The sequence below is a fragment of the Ammospiza nelsoni genome, chromosome 4 (assembly GCF_027579445.1).
Source record: "Ammospiza nelsoni isolate bAmmNel1 chromosome 4, bAmmNel1.pri, whole genome shotgun sequence".
In the NCBI taxonomy this organism is placed as follows: domain Eukaryota; kingdom Metazoa; phylum Chordata; class Aves; order Passeriformes; family Passerellidae; genus Ammospiza; species Ammospiza nelsoni.
In genome coordinates this window covers 30,576,523-30,594,230 of record NC_080636.1, presented here as the reverse complement: position 1 = coordinate 30,594,230, position 17,708 = coordinate 30,576,523, and the positions used below count along the sequence as shown (strand labels likewise).

General features: G+C 36.8%; 1 long non-coding RNA gene across 1 annotated transcript in view; it reads right to left on the bottom strand.

Moving 5' to 3' along the window:
* Window positions 1–7,083, bottom strand: part of LOC132072838 (uncharacterized) — a 36,181-nt gene extending 29,098 nt beyond the window's left edge. Inside the window, exon 1 of the long non-coding RNA XR_009418408.1 lies at window positions 7,047–7,083. This is a non-coding gene — a long non-coding RNA (uncharacterized LOC132072838). The remainder of the gene's footprint in view (window positions 1–7,046) is intronic.
* Window positions 7,084–17,708: the final 10,625 nt, after the last annotated feature.

The window sequence follows — 17,708 nt, the reverse complement described above, 5'->3', positions numbered from 1 at the left end:
GAAGGGGTGGGGGACGAGATTTTCAAGATATGGGCTTATATCTCATTATCCTGATTTGATTGACTAAGAATCAGTTAAACTCATTTCCCTGAGTAAAGTCTATTTTGTCCACGATGACAATTGGCAAATGATTGCTTTTTGTCCAACCCAAATGCTTTCACTGTATTTTCTCTCCCCTGTCCAGCTGAAGAGGGCAATGGCAAAGCAGCTTGGGTGGGCAGCTGGCATTAAGGCAGGGTCAACTCACCACAGACATTCAGAGACTCTTGTGTTCTGGGGATAATAAACATTTTAGATCAACACTTATTCAGACTATTAAAACATCTAATGCAACACCGTCCTTCAACAGAAATTCTAAAGGACAGCATTTAAATAATGTTTCTGTGGTTAGTTTCTTGTCTTGACTCATTTCTGCTTGTAGAAAGAAGACAGGGAGATGAGATAGGAATCCTTGCCTAATTTTGATGGATTTATGTATCCTCTCATGGGTTGTAAAGTGTTATTTTGATGCTGGTACTTATCAGACAGCATGGTAGCCATTAATAGCTAGAAGGGATTTTCTCCAGTACTTTATTTAATTAGGGTATTTTACAGGAATTACATAAAAACTTAGCACCTTTTAAATTACTAAGCTGAACAAAAGCAAACACCACTAAAGTGAAAGAAAGAACACCTTTTGACTTTATCAGAAATTTTTGATTTCATATATCATGCATCCCATTCTGTTTCACTTACTCATTAATGACATTTCCATATTTTCTTATTAATATCACATTGCTAATGATTTTACAAAAGCAATAATAACTGTTAAATTAATTTAGCATGAGCAAGCCTTGTGAGCCTACAGCTGTTAGAACCATGCTGAAACTCATGGGTCTTAAATCATAGAACCTCTTTATGAGAGTGCAAAAAAGAAAATCTACCGAAAGTGAATGCAACTGCTCACTGTCCACAATTTGTTACAGAATCATCTGCAGATGAAAAAGAAGCAAGGTCCCTGCTTTGAGACACTATTCTGCTTCTTTGTCCCACAAGGCATTTAGGAGTGTTAAAATATGTTCACTGCAGGTAGGCAGTTAAAGAGCACAAGCTAAAATGCACTACATCCTTCTCCCAGTGCTCTCAGAGAGAAATAAAGTGGCCTTGATTCTCTATTGCTCAATCCTTCTTAGTTAAAGCCTTGGTAATTTCAAACTACTTTACCCCTCAAAGCAAGAATCCACATTGGGGTTTAATGTACTTGGGTTCTGACATAACCATGACTTTGAAACCTCTGGCTGAAATACCTTACATAAGAGGTAATTAATTATTATGCCATTACTCACTCATTCAGACCATTAAAACATCTAAGGCAACAGGGTCCTTCAGTAGAAATTATAAATGACAGCAGCTTTTCGCAATGTGTTACAATGTTCAACAGAATTTACTTTTGACCTATACAAAAGACTAAGACTTTTTCTGCCAAAATTTTTTGGCAGCCTGTCCAGACTTACTCCTGCAGCAAGAACAGTGTGTTTTCACATCTATTCATTAAGTCCTACTGTGAGATTGCTGTGTGTGAGGAAGCAAGAACAGACATTTTAAACCATCTTACTCACCATAACCAATTGTTGAAATAATCTGATTTTTTTTCTCATTATTACAGTTCTCATTTTGAGTGAAGCTCATTGGTGAAGACTGAATGCAGCAGCTGACAAAGCAGCTAAGTCAGCTAACTAGTTATTAGCACTTCAGCAGATCTCAACAACACCAGAAAAAGTCAGAAAAATTAGCAAGAGCTAAAAGATGATTTGTGCCATTTTGTTACAAAACCAGTCACTCTAAGGACTGTTGGCTCTTTGAGGAAAAAATCCATAGCCTTAAAGCTCAACACAGAAACAGCAAAGTATTGGAAAGCAGCCACTCAAATGCAATAAAAAACATCCTGGTATTTACTTCTTTAATAAAATACACTTTTTCTTTTGGAGGGTTAACTTACTAGACTTGCACTGGCATTTGTGAAAAGGGTTAATTCGCTTTTACTACACAGACACAGGGAAATCCTGCTCAGCCAATACAAGACTATCCTTGAAGATGTTCAAATGAAACACCTTTGGTCAAGAAATACATCTCTATTTTTGCCTAAAAAGGAAGTTAATTACTAAATTATATGGTGATAAGGACCATGATATATGGTAATATGAACAGGTGAATACACAACTCAATTGCTGCTTGACACTATCCAAGGAGGAAAAAAAAGCTATCACTCTTGAAATTAGTGGTTTGGGGCCACACAAAATGATGCAGCCTTTTAATACACTTCCTATTGGGCAAGTAGCAGCAAAACTACAGCTTTCATTGCTATAAAAGCTTTTTGAAATTCACTAATGACAAAAACGTAGAGTTACCATGATCCATCAGCACCATTTAGACCAGTGTCTTTTAGATCAGGTGACTCCCATTCAGTATTTTTTACTTATTTTACGTTCATTATGGACAAGAAGACACTATATCATATAAAATAAGCAAAAATCCTTTAAAACAACTTGTTCAAAAGAATTATCCTACTGTACATTAAACTGAGGCAGGGAAGGTTGAAATAGTTACTAGATGCATCTCCACTTAGTTGTTGATTCAGAGATAGAATATCTTTACTCAATGAAAGCACAGTTCCTTCCTGATTTAATGGCTTCGTTTCAAAATTGTGCCATCAGGTTTACCTTTTCATCTTTCCTCTTTCAAGCACAAAGCTAAGTGAAAGTAAAAAAAAGTTTTGGATCAAATTAGAAATGTAAACTCCAGTCCGACAAGATTGTATTTGTAGCTTGAACAGAAACAGGCACAACATCACAGCATGCTTATCTCCACAGACTTCACTGACCAGAGCTCACCTGCAAGTGTTTCCCAACATCCACAATCACAACAAGGTTCATCCATACTGCTGTCCTATCCTGGCCTGATGCATGGCCCATGCTTTTGTCACCTCATAGATATTTCTGTACACCTATGACTTCTGCTTGTTCTGATATAGCTGTCTGATAAAAAATGTAATTGTGATCTTTCACGTCCCTAATTCAGGAACTTTAGAATAAGTTTACAAAGCAATGCTATAAAAACTAGAACATCAGGTTTTCAAGACAGATGCTCAGAAAACAGGAGAATCATTTTCATAAATTTTTGTAATATCAGAATAGATTTTTTCTTAAACAGTTAAAAGTTTACATGAAATTTAGGCTAGAAAATGTGACACAGACCAGTTAGAAATCATTACAAGTGTCACATTTATTAGCACACTTAACCCAACTAAAAATGAAGCAAGGAGAAGGGAGACAACTACTCCACTAGAAATACTAAATATTCAAACTCGGTTATTATTTGTAAATAAAAAATATCATCCTACCCATCTGAGCCTATGCTGTACAGTTTATATAGCTGTACAACACACTGTGTAAGAGTTGCAGCCAAGTGAGGGCTTCAGTATCCAGCCTCATCACCAGCTGGGATTCAAGTCAGAGCTGTGATGTGTCAACCAGTGACACTCTGGAACCGAAATTAGAAGGATCTGTCCACTGAGGAATGTTTACTCCATGACAAGAATGTCACCCTAGGAGATGAGAGGGCACATCTAGGAGCCAACTGTGTGCTTTGCCAGGCAGTAGCAGCACACTACAGGGTACAGTGGATAAAATCAGATGAAATATGCCTTTTGTAAAAATGAAATAGAAAATGTCAACTCCAACAACCCTGGAAAGTTGAAAATGAAACACTATCTGGGGTGGTGGCACTACTGATAAGTATAATCCTGGGTGAGCCAGAGACTTATGAAAATTCAGAAATATTGAAGAGTGAGAGGAAAGTACCAGCAAGCAAGTATAAGTATTGATTGCTCTGCCTTCATCATGGCGTGCAAACTCTCTACATTTTATTGAAATTGTCTTCCTGGAAGTGTTACTTGAAAATTGCTAATATCAACTGCCCCCTGCCTATCTGATACACAATATTATATCAACAACATCAATAGGGTAGGAGTTGCTTATTAAAATCAGCAGGGAAGAACAGGGTTTTCACTCTTTTCACCCGAGGTTAAATCAGGTTCATTTAATGGGTGTAAATGAGCTTAGAAAGAGACCAGCTGCACATACATTGAGAGGCTTATCATAACATAAGTGAGGTGTTTATTCATAAAATTGTAATTGCTATCTCATTGCTTTGCTCCATTTTCTAAGTAGTTGCACACATATAGAGATACTGAAATCAGAATAACTCAGTAGATGATCTGCTGTGACTTTCTCTATATACTAGGCCTTAAAATTTTACTCAGCTATCTTAATTTAATGAAAAATGTTGTCTGCAATTCACACTTGAATAAATGTAACTTCTGTTGGGCTACAATTTATCTGTCAGATCAACATCCAATTTTGAGTCAAGACATGAAAACTGAAGATCAGTTTTCACAGAATTTTGTTCCTGGAGTTACACCCTTCCTTTAAAGTTACTTCGCTAATTTGAATTGTTTTGCTTTGGCTTTCTACAATGAGCTTTCATTTCACTGCTGTTTTAAAGGTCTTTCTTGTATTAAAGGTGTTCTACCCCAAGAGATACCTATACAATGGCAGTCAGATTTGGTTTTTTTACACAAAAGGCAAAAAAACTTTAGCCTCATAAAGTAAGAAAATGCAATTCTTCAAATGTTGGTGTACACTGAAGAAAATCTTTCTCAGTCTTAATCCAAGTAGTTTTCAATTCCTGAATAACCCAAATGAACTAGCAATAGCTAAAAGCACAATGAAAAACAAAGCTCAACTTGGCTTTAATTTCAGCTAGCAGCCTACTCTTTTTTTCCCCAAACGCTATCACTTTTAACACTTCTACTTTTAACTTTTTAATCTACTCCATTGGTTTTGCTCAAGTTATCTAGCTCAGATTGGCTGACCCAAATTAAGAAAAGACCTTTTGCTTTACTCTCAGGATTGCACATTAAAGAAGTCTGAGAGGAGACTGGAGCAGGGCAGAGCCCTCTGCTGTTCTTGCTTCCAGCAACACTACTCTCAACTCCCTCTGATAAGGCAGATTGACTGTACCTTAGCATGACCAGGACACATCCCAGTCCAACAGTGACTACAAGCAATGAAGTGCTGAACTGTAATCTGGAATAGTCAACACACAGGCAAATGGCCCCTTCTCCCACTTCTACCAACAAGATAGGGGTGTCTGGCAGAAGAGCAGACAACTGGGAGCATTAAAGTTTCAAATCATTGCAGCTAAACCTCCAGTCTAATTGCTGACTACCCAGGGTGCCACACAGTCCTCACAAAAGCTCAAAAGTATGATACGTATTTTTTTTCACTAATTAAGTTGCCCTTTTTTCATCAGTCACACTTTTTTCGTCAGGGAGAAATTAATTAAAAGACAGTTGAAATATACGCATCTGCAGAAACCATACATTCAAAGAGAAGGCTCTCCTGTTTTAACTCAAGGTTTTAGGTGAAGGAAAGGATCATTATTAATGATGACTTCAATTAAATTTATATAGTATCTCTGGGGAAACTTCAAGCCATATGCTGAAATCCTTTTAATGTTAATGGTATTACTTGTTCTTCTATCAAGGCTAAAGAAGATGCTTATGCCTCATACTTCTCTGTTGGAGGACAGAATGTACCAAAAGTGTTGTGTGAGAGGGAACAAAAGGACAAAGTGATGACATTATTAACAATGATATATGATTTTCTGCTTTAGTAATTAAAAGGGATGCCACACAACAAAGAGAAAAAGAGAAGGGTTTGACAATACATGGTCAATGTTTATGTATGTTACCAATCAGTAGAAAAGCACTGTAAGTGAAAGGGAAACTACGCTGAAAATCCAAAGAGAGTTAATTAAGCTCTCATGACCTTTAAAGCAACTGTATGGGCTGCACACAATGGAAAGGCTCACTCAACAGCTAACTGTTTGGGTTTCAGCAGAGTTATTCCAGGGACAGAGCTGGTCCACATTGTCAGGTGACTCACAGCCATAGTTTGCAACAATGGACAGCACATCCAAATATTCTGCGTGGAGAGCAGTGAGAAATGTTATGCCACAGGATTCATATTATCCAAGCTGAACCCTGCATAGGCTACTACAATTAAAGGACTGAAACAGCTAAATACATCTCCATTATTTTAGACCATAAATCCTATGCACCGTACACCCAGATTCTTTTCAATAACAGGATGTCCTTCCTATTATTAATTTTCTTTATACTTGAAAACCAAAAAGAGCAGACCCATTGTATTTTTCTAAATAAAATATCTTAGAAGCTCTCTCAGGACATGAAGGAAGATTTATTCAATCTGCTTCTAAACAGCTTGTCTCTTTTCCCATGAAAGAGAAACTTTCAAATATTGCCACACACTCTTTTGCTCTGGCCTTCATTCTTGGTCAGTTGCATCTCTTACAAATCCTTTGGGCTGCCTTCACTGACAAGTACCATTAAGTGATAGCACTATTAACCCACAGTCAAGGGCACTTAAAAAGACTTTTTCTAAATAAGACACCTTTGATCTTAAACAACACTTATCAGCTAACATGTCAAGAAGAACGTAATGCATATTTTAAACATGTTCCACAGCAGATAGTCTCCCCCAGCAAACACAGCCGAGAAAGCAAGCTTTGCCCAAGTAGCATGGGGTATGCAATCAAAAGGGAAGAAGACAGAAAATAAGGAGATCAACAGGACAATCAACAGGACAGAAAATAAGGAAATCAACAGGACAATAACATGCTGCCAATATCAAACCATAAAATTAGGCAGTTTTCAAATGGAGAAATTTTTTAAAAAATAGTCAAAAATGTATCCATTTAAGTCTCGTCAAAATGAACTCTTTCAGGAGACTTGAATACCAAATTCTCTTGACAGGAAGTGGAAATAATGTATGTTCCTTTTGTGGCTTTATCATCAAATCTTGTCACAGCACATGCCACACAAAAGACAACCACAATACACAAGGTATGCGTTGAAACATTTCAGAATGTTCCAACCCATACAGAGCAACACTACACCATATCAGAAGATATCAAGTACCTACCCATACAGAGTAACACCACTCCACTTCAGAAGGCTGCCAGCATCTGCCCTTGTCCTTCAGCCCCACCTTTTATACCCTCAGGCTGATGCACTGCACCTGTGTGCCCTCTGCTCCCTTTGGAGGTTGGTCAGTGCCCTGGGCACTCCAGGGCTCATTGCTGTCAGTGCTGCTCACCTGCTGCTCACAGCTGCGCCCACTGGGGATGAGGCTCGGCCACAGCCCCACTCCCATTCACCACAAACTGTGTGCCTACAAAATTCATGTCATCAAATATAAGACATATTTCATTATCATTCTTAAGTGCAAACTGCCTAAAATTTGTCACTCAGTGGCCATAGTTAATATGTGTGTGTGTGTGAGATAGGAATTAGACTGCTAGTATATTTCCAAAACATATGCTGCCTCCTATTCTACTTATTGCACACTTCATCAAAGTCTATCTGCATCCATTTCTTGGGAGGATGAAACTCCCTGGGTTTTAGAAAATGTCTTTTCTTATCTCCAGTGATATTCCTGATACTTATATCTGTGTCCATTTCCTTTTCCCTCACTTGCAGGACTAGAAAAAAATCTTGATAATCCACGACAACTATTTTAAAGACATGTTTGGTGTCCCCATTACTTGCCCAGTTTTGTCACTGAGAGCCACCGCTTCTGAAAGAAAAGATGCAAGTGGCAGTAGGGAAATACGAACTTTACCAAACTCCCAGACTAAGGAGCTGCTCCCCATCCCCTTTCTTATATGCTAATTGTCTTTCATTATCTCACAGCTGGAGATGAAGTTCAAGTGCCTAGGACAAGTAGCTATTGTTCAGTACAGGAAGATATTATTTATTATTTTACAAATAGCAGTGTAAAACTGCATGATGATTTTGCATTAAAAAAGAGAGGTTTAGACCAAAAAATTATTTCTGCCAGATGATTTATGGTTGCCTGAGCATACTTAACCTGGCCATCTCATCTGTATACCCAATGACACAATCTTGGAAAATACAATGATTTTCTTCTTTTCCCCTCTTTTTTTTTTTAATCTCATGCATTCTCCACATGTATGGGACACAGAAGGGAGCTGAATTGTTCTCCTGGTGTCATAAATTTTCTTTTTTCTACCCTTGACATTCTTGACTTTATAACTTTCAAGTATAAGGATGCAAAAGAGCAAAGAGTCCAATGCACAGCTTTACAACCATGTCATATAAAAAAGGTAAACTCTGTTTTGAAGACCTGTCCAATCAAATATGAATTTGATCTGCCACTCTGATTGGAACACCTGAGTATTCCAGAAGTAGTGGGTATTTCTACCAAGGAATAATGTAGTTGCTCCAGTGCCAACACTGTCATTTATCTTACATTTTTCTTCAGTCTTCCTGTTGTTCAAAGCCTATATATTATTTGTGTGTATATGGATAAAAAATAATTTCTAATCTCCCTTAATTTAAGGTTAATGCAACTCTTCAGCATTACTTACTTATGGTGTGCTCTCCATTTTGTCCCAGGAGCCTTCCTCATACCTGTCTCAGATTTGATTCATCTTTCTTGAACACACATAAGTTCCTATTAACCTTCCTAAAAGTAGTATTTATGTAAATACAAAAAGATATCCAAGGAATAGTTAAAGGATTAGGAAATTATACCAACACTACACTGTCATTCCTTATAACACTGAACATTGCTTTCTGAACAGCTAAGTAACTTATTTCAACTCCCAACAAGAAGCTGAATGAATTATTCATCACAGATCAAAATTAAAAATTCTTGACAATATTTGGAAAGGAGAAAAGTGGCAGTCAATGTGCATATTTTCCAAAAGCTTTGTGGGGTTTTGGTACCATGGATAGCTGAAAAATGGGAGTCAGTTGAGCATTAGAGCTCAAATTGCTACACTTTAATCAAAATTTTTGGGTTTTTTTCATGCTGTGTGTAATCATTATTGTGTGCTCTTAAACCTTATGCAAAGAACACATAGATTAACTGCTTTTTAGTTATCTAACTTACATCAACATGTGGTAATAAATACCAAAATGGTGAATATGGTACACAAGCACTGGTTTCAAATAGAATTGCTGTTATAAAGTCAGTCATCTCAAGAAAAAACAGATGGATGTTTTTTAATAGACTCTTCAATAATCATCAACAAGGAGAATGGATCCATTGCTGTACTAAATGAAAAATAACATGTTCATTGAAATCAGAAGTATTCCTGTTTTTTCAAAGAATGTTTTGGAATAAAGATTAGAATTAAGACTTTTGAGGTCCTAAAGGCAAACAAAAGTTGAAGAGAACAGCCTAATGTATGCCAATGACTAAACAATGCAACCAGTTCTCTGAAACATCCTTCAGCTACAAACACATATTATTTCCAAAGGAAGATGAAATCCAGTTTTCTACATTCCCCTTTAAGGTAGGTAGCAAAAAGTAAAGACATTATGAAGTGACAACTTCCACTAATGACTTGAGGACATTAGTGATTATTCAGAATCAAGTCCCATTCCTGCAAAACAACTTCATGGTAGGTATAATTGTGTAATTCCCATCTTTCCATCTGCCATGGAGAATGCATGATGGATTAACGTTTATTTATTAGCCTAAACTCTTGTAACTGAACTGGACAAGGTCTCCCAGAAAACCTGCAATTACACAAGAATTTATTTTTTTCGATACATGGACTTTGGAGTACATTTGGAAAGGTAGAATTAATGAGGCAGAGACATTTAATGAGTCCTACTGGAGGACAGTGACAAACGGGACCACAGGGATCTGTTCTGGGATGTGTCACATTCAGTGTCTTTATCAATGACATCAAAAACACCATCTTTAAAAGGATGGTGTTCTTCAGGGAGCCAATCTTGTGCAATTCTCTGGGCCTTTTGTTTTGACTGAAAGAGTAATTTCTGACAGATTATGGAGACAATCTGTTTGGTTTGGGCAGAACCATCAGAACAATGACTGCACTGCAATGTACAGGTGAGGAATTACAACAATACCCTATACCAAGACAGCACATCCAGCATGACTGTAACTGTGCCAAGAAAACTCCGCTTTGTATCACAGCACAAGCCCCACATATCTGTGGAATTAACTCTCCTCTGTTGTAACACATTTATACTAACAGTTGGAGTTAGCCTCAGAGATTACACAATTTCAGAGTCTTAGCTGACATGATTGTGTCAATAGATTATTTACTGAGATGCACAGATGCTTATGTATAAAAAAAAGAGAAATGAGAGTGCAATGTGGAATAATCCACACAAGAAGATCATGAAGAACACAAAAAGTTTAAGAATGAGTTGCCTAATGCAGCCAGCCAAAAATACTCAATGAGGTTCCAGTCCTGAAAGGTGCTGGACTCTTTGGAGAGCTGTCTTAAATCTCCTTGAGTTTTGCAAGTCACATGGTCCAGCACCTTAAAGTAATAAACAAACATATTCAGAACCCTTATCTCAGAAGAAATTATACCATTATCATTACATTTACTTTCGTTCAATATGCACTTGAAAAGTTGTTCTGCAGAGGGAAATCATGAATACTGACTGAGTTATCAGGCTGTAAAAGCTGTCCTAAAAGCATGAACACAAAGCTGATCATTTACTGGTTTTGATATAAATAATAATCAGATTAAGCATTGAAGTACATGAGGATAAAAACAACGTAATGGCAGTCTATCAAAACTGTCACAGCCTTCCAAAGCTGCCTTCTGGGCTGGAATAAAGAAGTCAAAAGAATGAATAAATATAAGTGGGTTTAATCCTTGCTCAGTGCTTTAATCCAAACAGAAGCTCCATACTTGTAAGAGAATTAGCCTTGGTGATGAAGATTTACAGTAGCCAGGAAATTTTTTCATATACAAGAAGGGATCAGTACAGCTGAAACGAATTATTTCATGTGAGGATAATTATGCAGAAATAAAAAATGGGGCAGGTCAAAAAGGAAAAGCCAAAACTAAGGAATGCTATCGATATTTAAAGGTTACTGAGAAAACATCCTGTGCTTGTGATACCTTCAGAACTTGCACGCTTCACAGGTACCTGGGCTGGTATGTCTTAAAATCAAAGTAATAGAGGAGAAAATCACACTAATTGTATCACCTTGATGAGCAAAATGTATGTAGATTTCTATTTGGTTGGACTCTGTAAGAACATACCAAACATTCTATAAATGTCTATGAAATTCCATGAAATATCTTTAAAAAAAAAAGAGGAAAATATAATGTTTGCAATTCCTAAATAATACACAAAATAGGTGAATTCAGTATAATGTCTCTACAGTTTTTACAAGTCTTTTCATCTCTTCGTTTCTCCTTGTTTGTCCATAAACTGGAAGAGGTGTATTGAAGTGATGAACTGAAGGAGCTATCTTCAAGTTCATTAGATAAACAGAAGATAGCAAGTATCTATTGGAAATGAATCACATAATCCTCATCAGAATGCTTTGTGTGGAAAATTGACTTACTTTGATAAGTCAACTCATATCCCATCAGAGATGGTATAGAGCTATCAATTAATTAATAATTAAGCAGGAAGTCAAATACCTGCCAAGTTCAGAGAGAGGAGATTAATTAATTAAATTAGATAGTAATGAACTTAGCAGGAAAACAGAGTGATTAAAAGAATAATGAAGGAAGAGAGAGGAACTGAAATTATTAAAATTGAGGTGAGAAATAGTGGTAAAATAAGATGTATAGGCCTAGAAGGATACAGCAGAGTAGGGTAATAATTAGGCTAGTAATTAGGATATCACTCCAAATTTCATACTTTTGCTAATACATTTGGTACAAAAAGGAATAAGAGAGAAATCTGCCAAGGAGATGCGGTGACATCTTAGAGAAAGTTTGCTTATGCAAAAAGACACCAAAAAGGCAAAAAGGAAGAACTGAATTACACTGAATACCAGAGAAGAAAATATGGGATTAAATACAACAGGAAAACATGCAAGGCTATACAATTCTGAATGAACAAGAACTATTTATTCATTCAAAGCTGTTCAATCTTATATTTGAAACTACACTAGAAGGAAAAAGACCTGAGTATAATATACAGTCATTGGAAGACTGTGAAAAAGTGGCATTATTTGGATATGGAAACAGTCAAATGTGGTATGTGTAAGAGAGGTATTTCCAAGAGAGAACTGAGGAAAAAATTAGGAGTTGCACTACTGTGTCAGGATCAATGACCCTCTACCATCCATGGTCAAACCACACATCAGACTCAGGGAAGACAAGAGTCTTTTTACCTTTAAGCACTGAGCTGACAGGACAACTTCCAAAAGCAGGAAGGGGGATTAAAAAAAATGCCTTCAAATCAGATACAATTAGATTATATTATTGTTGGAGCAACACAAAATTGGATTCAATTACTTGGAGATGAAAACCATTCCTGTGTTCCTACCCACTCTAACAACATCATTATATATTATTCAATTTCAAGTATAAAAATCCACTAAAATAGCTGGGTCAAATATCCAAGACTTGCCACCATAGGGGCTTTTGTGTTTGGACACTGGATTGAGCTGCTGGGCTGAGGAAAGGGAGGAAACATTATCAGAACAAGTGCTTTATATTTCTGTATATGTGCAGAGATAAAAGGAATTGTATTGTACTGATTATCTGTCAAATGTACCCCCTGAGAAACCCATCTGCCAAGCTATTCTTTCATTCTCCTGCATGAGGACTCAAAACACTAAGTCACTATTTGCAAAGACATTAATTCATATAACAAAACAAAACAGCAGCTCTCTAATAAGCATTGAATATTGTGTTGATTTCAACACACACACAATATTGAACCCTCGAGGTTAGCTGGTAGAAAAACAATGAATGTCTGATAGAATCAGGAAACTGGGGATCTTTTTCAGTCTTCCTGCCAAGAAATTTGGAGGCAAATATACTTGAAAACAAGACTTCTCTATTCTCTGGGCTTGATATTAGGTATATGAGGTCTCTAGTGACAGTGGGTCCCTTTCAAGAGCCAATCAATATTCGAAAAATGTGTTTCCAAATTATTTTAGGGGAAATATTATTTATCAGATTTTTTTTAAGTTGATGTTTGGTTACAAATGTAATTATCCCTGTAATTTTCTTAAAGATTCCCAGCACCTGGAACTCCAGTTTGAATCTCCAGAAGAGTCTAGCTGGAGAACTAACAGCAGAACAGCACAGGGCATGCTATGTCTAAGGGAACAAATTAACCCAACTTAATTTAACTGATAAAGGTCAGTCTCTACCTCACTTGAAGCTTTAACTCCAGAGTATAAATTCTGTCACTCATTAAACATTAGGCCAGTGACCTAGACCACAGTTCTGGCTCTCCAGGTTGGCAAAGACTTAAGATTCATATTCTAAGACATACCATCCAAATAGAGAATGTTGTAATGCAAATAGTAAGTCTAAAAGTCTGAGTATATGTGTGGAGAGTTATTTGTAAACCATCAGGAAGTGACTGGTGGTCAAGAAATCCTAGTGGATTTGTAACATATGTCTTAGAAGGATGCTAGCACAAACTCAACTTAGGTCACCAGCATAAGGCACTAATTTAGTAATAGAGAAGACATTGCTTCCTGTCATGTAGGTCTCCTGGTTTAAGAAGATAGGCCATAAATTAATTGTAGAAGAAAATTTGTAAATTACCTTTAAATACAAAATCTCAAAGTTTTATGAGTGAGGATTTTTTAATCTTTTATTTTAGTTTTTTAAAACTTCTATCAGGAGATTAATTTAGGTAACAAATTAATTTATTAAAATATTTTCCTTATCTGAATTATCATTTTTACTGTGCTTAATTTTGCAACACTTCAAGGTTTGTTAGTTCAGTTCTAAGCAAGACTTTTTGAAAGTTTTTCATGATAAGTCCCTGCAGGACTGAGAAGCGAATGTTTGAGCCTGGTCTTTTTTAACTCAGTGTCCTTCTGGGGGCAATTATGGAATTTTTGGATCCAGCCTAGGATTCTTCTCTAGTGAAATCTGGTGAGCTACATAACTACTGGAGGTTTTTAAATGCCTTCACTCTAAACAGGCAACCTCAGCGCTGTAAACTCTCTGGCTCACATGAAAAGAGACAATTTTCCAAATTTACCAGTCTCTCAAATCATTTCTATGTGATTAAAGTTACTAAGAAAACAATGATACTACAATTACAGACTAATATCAGTCAAATTTAATATTGCAAGAAATTTACCTCAGTAAAGACAACACAAGTAGATTTTATGGTCAGCTGTGGGGTTTTTTGTTATACTGCTCACCAGAAAATTCTATTTTTTTTCCCAAACTCAAAACACTATAGTGCATGCTCTGAGTCTTCTCATTTCCTTTTCCCATAATGATTAATGTTCTTATTTATTAGACAGAAAACTAATGAAGAGTGAATAGGAAGGAAGACTACAAATCCATGAATAGCACACAGAAAGTGAATAGAGAAAAACCTTTCACTCTTCAGCATAAGATACAGAGCACTCAAGGACAAGGAAATAAGTGGAAATACGATTTCATCACCCATCACCCACACTCCATAGTGAAACTCATTGCCAAAGAACTTTGTGGAAAATGAATATTGACATGCATTATAAAAAAGGCAGGACAGCTTTATGAATAGCATGTCTAATGGTGGCTATCCAAAAGAATGGTGTGCCTGCCATCTCCCCCTGCTTGCCAGAAGATGTTAGGCCAAAGCAAAGCCACACTTGTCTTGCTTCTCATTTATTTTCCTAAGCATCCACTACTCACCACATCCAGGTACAAATTTTTAGAGATCTGCATACACAATTTGCTAGTTTCCTCTTTACAAAATAGACACTAAAGTAAATGTTAAAAATGGAAATGTCAGAATTGATTTTCATATCTTGTAATAACTAGTTTGCAGGAACCAGAAACTAATTCAATAAAAATTTAGAAAACATTTTTACTGGCAGGAAATCACTTGTCCAAGAACTACTTTAGGGAGACAATTCTCATGTCCAACTACTTTTATATTAAAAGCAAATGTTGTCTGGTATTGAAAGCAATTCATTACACAGCTCATGCACCTTATCTAAAGATAATTTCTAACAGATTCCCACTTTCCCTGAAAAAATAAGTTCCTAGGCATTCACTTGCTTACTGCAGGAGGAATTTCTTCAGTCAACTAAAATCAATTTAAACAAACGCATTTTTCTATCACTTGACACCCTAACCAACTAATACAGACTGTGATGAAGGTTAATGAAGACTATTTACTATGTGTTGTATCTCTTTTCCCATATATGCAAAATGTATCACAATTTCTTTTTTAAAGGAAAAAATGTAGTTTAATATCCAAAGATTATGTACTACTTCTTTCAGTAAGTTATGCATAAGAAAAAGAAATATTAAGAATTGGTATGCTGTGGCATTTAGTACTTATCTCTGGTATTTCTCAAAGCAACAGGCTACTTTGGCAGCCAAGTTCATATTACTTCTAAAAATATGTACATACAGTCTAGTATTAATAAATGTAAAATTCTGAAGGAAAAATTAGGGCAGCACTGCTGCAGTTTTGCTATGATTTGAAAGGCCAATAGAGAAGTCCAAAAGTTTCTTGGGAAATCGAGCACCACAATTTGCTTCCTGCATTTCTTCAGCACAGCGACTTAGCCAGGGATACAGAAGTGAAAGCAACCTAAAATAAGCTCTCTTCACACAAAAGTAGAAGTTGACAGATCTGCTCAATCACAAACTACTGCTTTTAAGAAATTATTATATCAAAATGCGTTGCTTGAAGGATCCTGTACCCATTTTACACAAGGAAATAATTTCCTATCCCTTACTAAGTCAAAACTGAGAGTCATTTGGCTTAAACAGCTCATGAGGTCCAAACACCCTGGTTCTAGAACAACCTCAGAAACTGATTTCCTCCCAAGGAGAAAGAATTTTGTGATCCTACCCCCAACAATAACAGAAATGTTTTTATCAGTAATCATATGGTAACATTTTACTTCAAGAACATTCTTTAAAATTTTTTTAACTCTTAAAATGTCTTTAAAAATAAATTTGTAATTTCACAGTCAAAACCAGCAAAACCACAGATTATATTTTTTAAGGGATATCTGACCTATCATCAGAAAACTACATTGCAGAGTACATCTGGAAATTCTCAATACCCAACCATTTTCATTAGAGCTGATAATTTAGAAGATATTTTAAAATCAAGAACAATGACTCAAGTACATAAACATGGATTAATGAGCATGGTTTTGACCCCTAGTGGGAGATTATCTTTGCGGTCAGAAAACTGAAAATGTTTCTTGTTTCTTTTTTTTCCCCACATACAATTAAACTTAAATTCAGACTGAAACATGAAGCACATGACTCCAGGGCTCATCCTGCAGCTGATATATTCACAGCTGCTACTGTTGATTCTAAAAGGGTTTGCACCCAAAAAATACGCGAGGACAATGTTTTAAAGAGACATGCTGGGCTGGACTTGCGCAGACAGACAACCCTGACAGCACATCTATGCTATGAAATGGAGTGCAGCACAGTGATCCCTAAACAAGCAGAGATCCAAGACACCAGTTCATGAAGAGGGAGAGAGCACAGTACAAAATTGCTTAAACAGCAAGGTTTAACACCTGCATTATGAGCTTTATGCTGCCGAAAGCAGTCACCACACCAGGCCACTCAGCAATTTCTGTCCAGAATAAACAAGAGACAGTTTTGTACCCACAAATGAAAGAAAATGTGATTAAAGTCAAACAAAAGACTGCAGCTCCAGTGTCTCCTGCCTCAGTGCTGTACCTCAACATACCTAAACCACTCTGTTGCTGCTGTCTGGTGTTTTTAAAGCATCCCTTCCCACATAAAGTAAACTGTGCCATGCCATAGAACAAATAAATTCTCATAAGAGTTGGACTCAAGGATCCTTGTGGGTCCCTTCAGACTAAGAATATTCTCTGTGTGTGATTCTGTGTTAAACTGACAGCCTAGAGGCCCCTCTAAATGTTAAACTGAACTAGAAACAGCTACCTTATCAAAAAAAGTCTGAACTTGTCAGTATACTCCAAACACATTTAGCAGATTATATCTATCAGCCTCACCAAAACAAGTGTGGAATTGTGACATTATTAAGGATGCAAAGGATACCACCTGCACAAACCACAGCCAGAAGCTAGTGAAACAAATTATGAACTAAAAGAGATACTGCCCACAAGAAGAAATAAATTTTTGGTCTCTAGGCCATGTACTACTGAAAAAAAGCAGATATGCTTTAGAAGATTAATTCCAAGAGGGGCAACCCCATCTAAGGATTCCCACCTGCAAGAAAAGGCATAATTCTGATTTAGTAGTCAGAGAATCCAATGAATAATGCATTTGGGGTTACCAGTTTTTGAAAATCCACCCTTCTGTTAGTGGCTTCTATTGGTGTCCCTATGTGGTATCTGGCTCTTCCCATCTACATCTATGGGGACTCCACATGTAGAATTCATATCCCTGAATTTGGTGGCTGAAGGGTGCACCTGCGCACAGCGAAGATGATCCACGGACCCCAGAGTAGTCTCCAAAAGCCTGGCATGTCTCAGAGGGCTAGGGAAGCACAATGTAATCTTTTCCCAGACCCCAGAAAGAGCTGTCACAGGAACACTGAGCTAAAATACTCAAACCCTGCCTCTCAGCACACAGCATAAGCTCAAGTAGAGCATAAGGCTGACACAGCTGCT